This window comes from Babylonia areolata, chromosome 23 (assembly GCF_041734735.1).
Source record: "Babylonia areolata isolate BAREFJ2019XMU chromosome 23, ASM4173473v1, whole genome shotgun sequence".
NCBI lineage: Eukaryota > Metazoa > Mollusca > Gastropoda > Neogastropoda > Buccinidae > Babylonia > Babylonia areolata.
The window spans coordinates 32,912,436-32,922,435 of NC_134898.1; positions in this window are offsets into that span (position 1 = coordinate 32,912,436).

The following is a 10,000-nucleotide window of genomic DNA, read 5'->3' on the forward strand; positions in this document are numbered from 1 at the left end:
CCCCCGCCCCCCGCTGCCACTCCCACCCCGAACCCCCCACCCCACACACGCACCCACTCCTCTCCGCACCACTCCTCAACTTCCAATCCGCCCAGTGACCCCTCACGTCCAATTCTTATTCACACACCCTTCCCTTCCCTTCTTCACACTTTCTCTGCAATATTTTCATGTCCACCAGCTTCCTAGCTTTCTTAAAAGACTGCACACACACACAAACACCACCCACCCTTCAACACCACACCACCGAAAAAAAAAGAAAAAAAATGGTGGACCCCAAAAATACTTCCCCAAACTTTTCTGCTGCTGGCGAGAGAAATCCTAAACAATCATCAAGATCATTTCGGCGAGAAAATGACAGCAATTTTGGCCATCATTCTGCCCAGATTCCTGCCCAAATTGACGGTTTCTCTCTCTCACCAGGCTCCTCATCCCACCCTCTGGCCACCTTCTTGTAAGCCTTTTATCAGCTCAAAGACTTCGTAACGCTCACAATTTACACGTGACGTGATCTCAATGACTCTCTCTGTCTCTCTCTCTCTCGCTCGCTCTCTCTGTCTCTGTCTCTTTCTTCTCTTCTTCTTCTGTATCGTTTCCTGTAACTCTTTCTTTCTTCCTTTCTTTCTCTGTCACTCTGTCTACCACAACCCCCCACATCCTCTCTCTCTCTCTCTCTCGCCTTCCCCTAAAACGCTAAGTTTACATGTACATGATGTTTTTTTTTCTTTTCTCTCTCGTCAGTATTTCCTATTACTAGGTGAGGAAGAAGGAAGAGAGATGAGGAAGGAAATACAAAAAAAGAGAGAAAGAAGGACAGAAAGAAGGAAAAGAAAAAGAAGGAAAAGAAAGAAAGAACAGAGAAAAGACAGAAAGGAAAAGAAAGAAACGAAAAATGAAAGGAAGCAAAAGAAAGAAAAGAAAAAGAAAGAAAGAAAGAAAAACGAAAGTAAAAACAGAAAGAAAGAAAAAAAAGAAAGTAAGAAAGAAAAAGAAAGTAAAATAGAAAGAAAAAAAAAAGAAAGTAAGAAAGAAAAATAAAGTAAAATAGAAAGAAAGAAAAAAAAGAAAGTAAGAAAGAAAAAGAAAGTAAAATAGAAAGAAAGAAAAAAAAGAAAGAAAGAAAGAAAAAGAAAGTAAAATAGAAAGAAAGAAAAAAAAGAAAGTAAGAAAGAAAAAGAAAGGAAGGAAAAGAAAGAAAGAAAGGAACAAGGGAAAAAAAGATAACAGTTCCCTGCACCTTCTCTCTGGGGGATTCAATGGAATTCTGTCTGCAAGGACACCGCGTCCACATCTAATTCTAAGCCAGATAAGTCCATAATTGTTATGCTGCTGTCTAAAGACCAGCAGACAAGCTACATACACAAAAAGCTGAAAAGACGTTGATTTTAAACAGAAAAGGATGGCTAAGTACAGTTCCTCTGACTCATTACTCGCACAATAAACAACGCATGGTATGAATAACTGAACTGTAGAACAACAACAACAACAACAACAACAACAACAACACACACACACACACACACACACACACACACACACACACGCACACACACACACAAAACCACACACACAAACAAACACCACCACCACCACCAACAACAACAACACCAAATACGTAGGCATCGCTTAATTTACAATCCTCCATATCAAAACAGTATAAAAAATAGAGCGCGACAAAAGGAACAATACAAAAAACAAAACAAAAACAAAAAACAAACAAACAACAAAAACAAATGCTAAATTTTAAAGACCTTCTTCTTCTTCTTCTGCGTTCGAGGGCTGCAACTCCCACGTTCACTCGTATGTACACGAGTGGGCTTTTACGTGTATGACCGTTTTTTTACCCCGCCATGTAGGCAGCCATACTCCGTTTTCGGGGGTGTGCATGCTGGGTATGTTCTTGCTTCCATAACCCACCGAACGCTGACATGGATTACAGGATCTTTAACGTGCGTATTTGATCTTCTGCTTGCATATACACACGAAGGGGGTTCAGGCACTAGCAGGTCTGCACATATGTTGACCTGGGAGATCGTAAAAATCTCCACCCTTCACCCACCAGGCGCCGTCACCGTGATTCGAACCCGGGACCCTCAGATTGACAGTCCAACGCTTTAACCACTCGGCTATTGCGCCCGTCATTTTAAAGACCATATTGGCAAAGGACACAGCCTGCGTACAACCATTGCCCGCACCAGTGTTGATAATCACACCGCCTTTATAATCAGTATATTCCGGAGGGTTGCAGACCCACTTCCGTCTGATTTTCGTGGAGGTTCCCCGGTTATTTTTAGCGAGAAACGCGTGCGCATGCGCGTCTCCATTTCATGTTTTTTCCAGGTCGCTGATAGGCTAAAATTTCGTCGTGGAAATCGCTGTTCTGACGAAAGGATTGTGAACATTTTCGGGTACTATTTTTTTTGCAAGTTTACAAGATATATTTGGTTATTATCATAATCATTATTTGCTTTAATCTTCTATGTTTACTTTGAGCGTGTTTCTTGTCACATTTCTGCCATTACGTATTCAAACTGATCCATTTACAAACTCTGTCGAAAAGTTATCCGAGCACAGGCAGTGCAAACTCAGAAAAGCTAGTTACAGTGGTGGGCTGCACATGACGTCATATGACCTACTTCTCGCTCTGCAAGCGACGACAGGTCCACCACGAAAGCAGGCCTGCAAATCAATTTATTATACAATACAATACAATACAATACAATAAAGAATTAAACAGACACGATGTAGTATATAGACAAATACGTTATGGAAAAAAAGAAATACAGGTAAGTGCGTGGGTCCATGCAAGCAGAAAGAAAGAAAGAAAATATTTTACAATAAAAAAACAACAACAAAACAAAGAGACAAAACAGCAGAAAAGTGATGAGAAAGAGAAGAAAATCAAGGGTAGTTTATCGAGAAGGAAGAAAGCAATAATTTGATGTAATAAAAATGAACGAAACACACACACACACACACACACACACACACAGAGAAAAAAGACATACAAAGAAAGATGTGACTTGTTAATCCAATTACTATGTCCTGTTTGTTGATTTAAAACATTTCATGATGGTATATTGAATTAATGCCTGGCTCAATGTATAACTTCATTCATTCATAACCTCTCTCTCTCTTTCTCTCTCTGTTTCTCTGTGTGATAATTAATGACACTGGTGGCATACTCCATCGTCTGAACGCCAGACCCAAACAAGCCGTTACTTGCAATGATGAACTTAACAAGTTCCCACTTTTACAATCTGGGAGAGGTCTTTCCACCAGGGAACCCCCCCACCCCCTCTCCCCAGTGAAGATGTGTCACATAAGGTTAAAAGACAATGCCAAAAGTGATTAGCTAGGCACCATCCAGGCCTAGGTGAATTAGAAGGAAGAGGCAGAGAAGGAAGAGGAGGAGGAGGAGGAAAAGAAGAAGAAAGAGGATGAAGAGGAGGAGGAGGAAGAGGAGGAGGAAGAGGATGAGGAGGAAGGGAAAGAAGAGGAGGAGGAAGATGAGGTGGAAGTGAAGGAGGAAGAGAAGGAAAAGAGCAAGAGAGCGAAGAGAAGGAGGAGGAGAAGGAGGAGGGCGAGAAGGAGCAAGAGGAAGAAGAGGACGAGGAGGAAGAGAATGAGGACGAGGAGGGAGAGGAGAACAAGGAGAAAGTGAAAGGGAAGGAGAAAGAGGAGGAGAAGAAGGAAGATGAGAAAGAGTAGGAGGACGAAGAGATAGAGGAGGAAGAGGATGTCGAAGGAGGAAAAGAAGGAGAAGGAGGAGGAAGAGGATGTGGAGGGAGAGGAAGAAGAGGAGGAGGAAGAGGAGGTGGAGGTGGAGATGGAGCAGGAAGAGAAGGAAGAGAAAGAGCAAGAGAAGGAACAAAAGGAGGAGAAAGAGGAAAAGAAGGAAGAGGAGGAGGAGCAAGAGGAGGAAGAGGTGGAGGAGGAAGAGAAGGAGAAAGAGGAAGGAGAGAAGAGGAAGAGAATGAGGACGAGGAGGGAGAGGAGGAGGAAGAGAAAGAGGAGAACAAGGAGAAAGTGCAAGAGAAGGAGAAAGATGAGGAGAAGGAGGAAAATGAGAAAGAGTAGGAAGACGAAGAAACAGAGGAGAAGAGGAAGAGGAGGAGGAGGTGGAGCAGGAAGAGAAAGAGCAAGAGAAGGAGCAAAAGAAGGAGAAAGAAGAAGAGAAGGAGGAGGAAGAAGAGAAGGAGAAGGAGAAAGATAATGAGAGAGAGTAGGAAGACGAAAAGGTAGAGGAGAAAGAGGGAGGGAAGAGAAGGAGGGGAAAGAGGAAGCGAAGGAGAAAGAGGAGAAAGAGGAGAAAGAGGAGGAAGAGGAGGAGGAGGGCGACGACGACGAGGAGAAAGAGAATGAAGGAAAAGAGGAAGAGAAAGCGAAAGAAGAGACCGAGGGTGTGCTCACACTGCCAAACTTCCCCCCCAGCACTGCACGCGTGTGTCTCGGACCGGGATCGGTGTCCTTTGATCAAAAGTGATGGTTCAGAACGTCAGGTCTGGTGATATCCTTCCTGTTACTTCCGGATCCGGTATCCGCCACACTGGATAATTATGCTGTTTAAGTACCAGACTGGCGAATGCTGAACAGATCTGGTGTGTGTGTGTGTGGGGGGGGGATGTCCCTCGTTGTTGTTTGTGAACGAAGTTCAGTATGTCCTTATGTCCTTTCAACATGACCCTTTGTTTGTTTTTTTGCTGTTTGGAGAGAGAGAGAGAGAGAGAGAGAGAGAGAGGAGGGAGAGAAAGAGAAGGAGGAAGTGAGACAGATAGAGAGAGAAACAGAGAGAGGGGAAGAGAGAAAGACGGGCCGGGGTGGGGAGACAGGGGTGGGGGGGCGGGAGAGGCAAGAGAGAGAGAGAGAAAGAATGGGAGAGAGAGAGAGAGAGAGAGAGAGAGAGAGAGAGAGAGGGAGAGATTCAAGATTCAAGATGGTTTATTCAATTAAGACCATAGCCCCATATGAATAAGGGGTTAGGGGGTAATAACAGTTTTACATGTGTCATTGCAATTGGTAATATAAACAATACAACGTCATTCACAACAAACTATCAGTGAATCTAAGAAATGAATGTCTCTCTTAATTGCAGTGCTTTATAAAGATACATAGCAAAACTACGTATGATGTTTTCATCGTTAGATGCCATTAATAAACATAACCGAAACAAGCATGGATTTATATAATATTTGGGGGGGAATAAATTGGATTCGTAAGTCAGTCAACACAGGGCATTTTAAAACAAAGTGAACTTCATCCTCTCTTGATTCTTTGCACAATGGGCACAATTGTTCAGAATGACATGTTGCTTTGTAACGATATCTGTGTGTGTTTACTTCAGAGATCCAAATCTAAATCTGGTCAATGTAAATCTGAGGGAGAGGGAGGGAGAAACAGAGAGAAAGAGGGAGAGAAAAACTGGGGAAGGGGGGGTGGGTTGGGGGGGGGGGGGTGGGCAGGGGGAAGAGTGAAGAGAGAGAGGGGGGAGGGAGGGAGACAGATAGAGATAGAAACAGAGAGAGAGAGAGAGAGAGAGAGAGAGAGAGAGAGAGAGAGTGTGTGTGTGTGTGTGTGTGTGAAGAGAGAGATAGATAAATAGATAAAGGGAGAGAGAGACAGAGACAGAGAGACAGAGACAGAGATTCACTATGAGAGGAAAGGCCTTCCGTCCATCAAAACCATCACGACTCTCTCTCTCTCTCTCTCTGTTTCTCAGAAGAAGAAGAACAAGAAGAAAGAAGAAGCTCTAAAACACGTCTAAAGTTTCGGGAAGACACCACCAATTTTAAGAAAAAGACACAAGTGAGCTTAGACGTTTTTAACCCTCACCCCCCCCAACCCCACCCCTCATCCCCGCCTCACTTCTCTCTATCCCCATCTCTCCTCCTCCTCCTCCCCCCCTCCCCTTCCACTTCACCACCCCCACCTTGTCCTGTTCTCCCCCCACCCCCACCCCCACTCCCACCTCCGGTCCCCCTTCAGAATGTCCCCAAGAGGCACATCATATCACGCAGGGGGGCTTTTAGCAGGTCTGCAATTTGGTAGAAGTAGAGAGAGAGAGAGAGAGCAACCAACGTCTTGCCTCTTTCTCTCTTTTTTTTTTTTGCCTGATAGGGAGTCCCTACCGGCCAGCCCAATAAGGTAATAGCTGTCCCCGATGTTCTAATGGCGGGGCTAGTTACAGGAACACGAGCAGAAAAGCAGGCCCCCAAATGGCCGGGGCTCGGTCTGACGGCGTGCAAATAAGATAATAAGTACGGGCAACGTTGTAATGGCGACCCCGAGGGAGGGAATCCGCCAGAGCAGGAAAAAGAAAGCTCCGGAGGGGGGAAAGAAGAAGGAAGGGGAAAGAAGAAGAAGAAGAAAAAAAAGCTTGCTGCAGCCCAAGCTTCCAAATATCTCCTGGACGGGGGCCACCGCTAGCTATCTTTAACCCCCTCCCCCCCAACGCCCCCCCCCCCCCCGTTCCCTTTCCCTTCTCCTCCTTCCATCCCCTCCTACTGAAAACGACACGCTTCCCGTTATTACAGCAATCATCGCAAATGACGGGTCTAAATGGCGGACAATTTGTCTGTTTTCATCTCCTTTCAAACTTCCCCTCTTTGCTCTCTCTCTCTCTCGTCCTCTCTCTGTCGTCCTCTCTCTCTCTCTCTCTCTTTCCACCAAGTCAGTCACGGCCCCAGAGTGCATCACTGCGCAGCTATGCGCACGCAAGGGTGCGCACGCGACCAACTTCCGGAGGAGAGGCTGGCTGGGTGGTTTTCCTGTGGCGGCTTTGTGTGCAGGTGACGGTAGTTTGGGTGTGTGTGTGTGTGTGTGTGTGTGGTGGGGGCAGAGTGGGTGGGGGATTGGTTTGAAGGCCTGCCTGCTGGGCTTGTCCTGTTACCTCCGCAAAGGTCTGTCTGGTGGGACGGACCTTATAGAGCTCTCAGGCTGGCTTCATTTAAAACAAACCGGAAGAATTGGTCTCTCTCTCTCTCTCTCTCTCTCTCTCTCTCTCTCTCGTTCTTGATTGAACGGTAGTAAAGCCATGTAAAAGAAACGTGTCCAGCGTCAGTCTGACATTTTTTTTTTTTGCTGTATGCTATGTTAAATAGTACGTTGTAAAATATGCAGGAATATTCATATTGAAGGGTAAAAAAAAAAGAAAGAAAAGAAAACCACCAAAACATACAAAAATGATGATGATGATGATGATGATGAAAAAGAAGAAGAAGAAGAAGAAGAAGAAGAAGAAGAAGAAGAAGAAGAAGAAGAAGAAGAAGATGATGATGATGATGATGAAGAAGAAGAATGAGAAGAAGAAGAAGAAGAAGAAGAAGAAGAAGAAGAAGAAGAAGAAGAAGAAGAAGAAGAAGAAAACAGCAACAGCACGTAAGCCATTGAAAAATAATCCAAACAAATAACGAACGTGCAACGTATTTGACGTATTTGACACTTTTGCGTGTACAACGTTTGACTTTAACCTTGCTTTTGGTTAAAAATGAGTTAGATTTTTTTTTAAACGATAAAGCAATGCAAAAAGAAAGAAAAAAACCCCAACCTTTTCTAATTTCATTTAACATTTTTACATATGGTTTGGATAACACAAAGCTCTGTTTAAACTTTTGTTTATTTTTGTTGAATCAGGTTTGGGGAATTTTTTCTTTCTTTTCTTTTAAAGGACAAAGCTGTACAAAGAGCTTTTCCAACGTCTTGGGCGTTTTCATTTAGACATATATCAGCAACCTAAAACAGTGGGTTATGGTCCTACAAAGTTATGTAGAACATTTTATTATATCATAATGAACACACACACACACACACACACACACACACACACACACACACACATATATATATATATATATAATATATACATATATACTGATGCAAACTCCTTTGGTTTCAGGTGAAAACAGGTTTTCGTTCACACACACACACACACACACACACACACACACACACACACACATATATATATATATATATACGCACACACACACACATACACACACACACGCACACGCACACACACTCTCTCTCTCACACACACACACACACACACACACACACACACACACACAGAGAAAAACACAAAAGAATGCAAGAACGTATGAACGAACGATGATGCTTATTCGTTGCACTCCTTTTTGGTATTGGTTGGAGGAATGCGGAATATAAGGAACAGTCGGAAGAAGTAAAGAGCACGCTACTGAACGGATGAAAATAGTCAATGAAGTGAAGAAAACAAATAAGAATATTGATTTCAAACATTTTGAGGAAATTTGATGGTTGCAAGACACATGTTCACATGACTTAAAAAAAAAAATTTTTTTAGCTTGATTATCTTCGTTTCATACGCCCCCCCCCCTTCTCCATCTCTTTCTCTCGATCCTGTTTTCTTGAATTATTAATTTTTTTTAGTGGCCCACTCCTTTGTTATGGGCCGGGGGTCTAACAAATAAACCATTGTCTTGTCTTGTCTTCTCTCTCTCTCTCTCTGTTTTCTTAAACCATTGCTTTTGTTACAAGCAATCAAGTAAACAAAAATTTTATAAAATATTTGTAACAACTTTTTTTTTCTTCCAGTCAGATTTTGAAGAAATATAAGTATGCGTGTTTGTGTTGTACTATAATGTTGAACGAACTGACTTTGGTCAACCAGTGGCGTACAACATCTCTTTGGAAAACCAGTTAATAGGCTATCATAATGTGTCGGTTCTGTTATGCCTGACAATTCTTTGGGGTGTATCAGTTCAACCGATCCGACCACTCGTTCTTGATATACATTAGTGACCTCCCTTGGGTTTTTTTAACAGATCCCTAAGCACATCGTGCAAAGATAGATATTATCATTCACGGAGTACTTGATGGGATACATGACTATTTCTTTTTTTTTCCCTCGATATATTTCGTTTTTGTGTCTTGTTTTCTTCCAATTGTTTACTTTATCATTCATTATCAGTTTTGGGCAGTTATTTGATTGTAACTTTTCCCCAACTATGACAAAGAACACTAATGAAAATATGACTGGTGTCTGTGGATCACTAGCCGCGGGGGACGACACTTTACTGCCAATTTGAAAACAGAAGGACTGCATAGCAGATGAAACTCCAGTCTTATCGAGCATAGAGTTCATCCTCTCTCTCTCTCTCTCAGAGAGGATTCACGTCATGAAAAGCTTTGCAACGTTTCCCACATTCTAGTTTGTATCCTTATTATCGTTTTGTCATTGTGTTTATCATTGCACAGATAATCTGAAACAACACATGGGTTGTTCAGTAGTTGCGTACACTTCTTTCCTTCCATTAACATGTTGTAAGGAAAAACAACAACACATGATATTCAACAATATGCATGTTCGTCGCTGTTATTGTCTTCAGTTTCCTTTTCTGTGACAAACAGAAATATCAAAGTGAATTCGTCTGTTAGATCGTTTTTTTCTTTCTTTTTTTTCTTTCTTTTTCTTCTTCTGTTCGGGTTAGTGGAGGAGCATGCGGAGGACGGGCGATGCCATGGGCCCACAGTGGTTTGTGCCTGTGACATGGGAGCACAGGCAAAGATAGATATTATCATTCACGGAGTACTTGATGAGATACATGACTATTTCTTTTATTTTTTTTCCTCGATCTATTTCGTTTTTGTGTCTTGTTTTCTTCCAATTGTTTACTTTATCATTCATTATCAGTTTTTGGGCAGTTATTTGATTGTAACTTTTCCCCAACTATGACAAAGAACACTAATGAAAATATGACTGGTGTCTGTGGATCACTAGCCGCGGGGGACGATAATTTACTGCCAGTTTGAAAACAGAAGGACTGCATAGCAGATGAAACTCCAGTCTTATCGAGCATACAGTTCATCCTCTCTCTCTTTCAGAGAGGATTCACGTCATGAAAAGCTTTGCAACGTTCCCCACATTCTCGTTTGTATCCTTATTATCGTTTTGTCATTGTGTTTATCATTGCACAGATAATTTGAAACAACACAAGGGTTGTTCAGTAGTTGCGTACACTTC